This window comes from Arachis hypogaea, chromosome 14 (assembly GCF_003086295.3).
Source record: "Arachis hypogaea cultivar Tifrunner chromosome 14, arahy.Tifrunner.gnm2.J5K5, whole genome shotgun sequence".
Lineage (NCBI taxonomy): Eukaryota > Viridiplantae > Streptophyta > Magnoliopsida > Fabales > Fabaceae > Arachis > Arachis hypogaea.
The window spans coordinates 11384163-11384886 of NC_092049.1; positions in this window are offsets into that span (position 1 = coordinate 11384163).

A 724-nucleotide genomic window follows, 5' to 3' on the forward strand; every position below is an offset into this window, starting at 1 on the left:
TGTCCTTGCAGCTGGAATAACTATTTTTTACACCATTACTTACAATGCATTATTTCTCTATTTTTTACACAATATAATTATTTACAATACATTATATCTATTATATTTCATTCCAAATTATTTTTATTGATCCGATGTTAATTATATTTAAATTTGATAAGTAGGTCTATTTAAGTTGGATATGTCATATTAATTTCTTAATTTTTTATTTTAATTATTTATGATTTTTTTATCAAATTTAAATATATCTAAATAATTAAATTAAAAAATACTATTAATATAATAGTATGCCATATAATTTTAATATACTTTCAAGCTATCAATACATAAAAAATAAATTCTTTAAAATAATAATTATATTTAGTTGTCAATAATACTAAATATGTATAAGAAAAAAATTGCTCAAAATAGGTATATATTTTACATAACACTTTACGTATATTAATATATTATATAATATTAGTAACAAATATTATGAAAGAAACGTGGATATTAATATATTATTATAAAAAAATATTTATATTATTAAATTTAAAATATATATATATTAATATTGTAAATCACTTATTAATGGTAGTAATATATATGATTATATTATTAGAAAAAAAATAAAATTATAATTTATTATATAAATTATACTAAATATAATTTATTCAAATTATACATAAAATTATACATAATTATTTATTCTTAAAGTAGAGAATGAAGATATATATATATATAT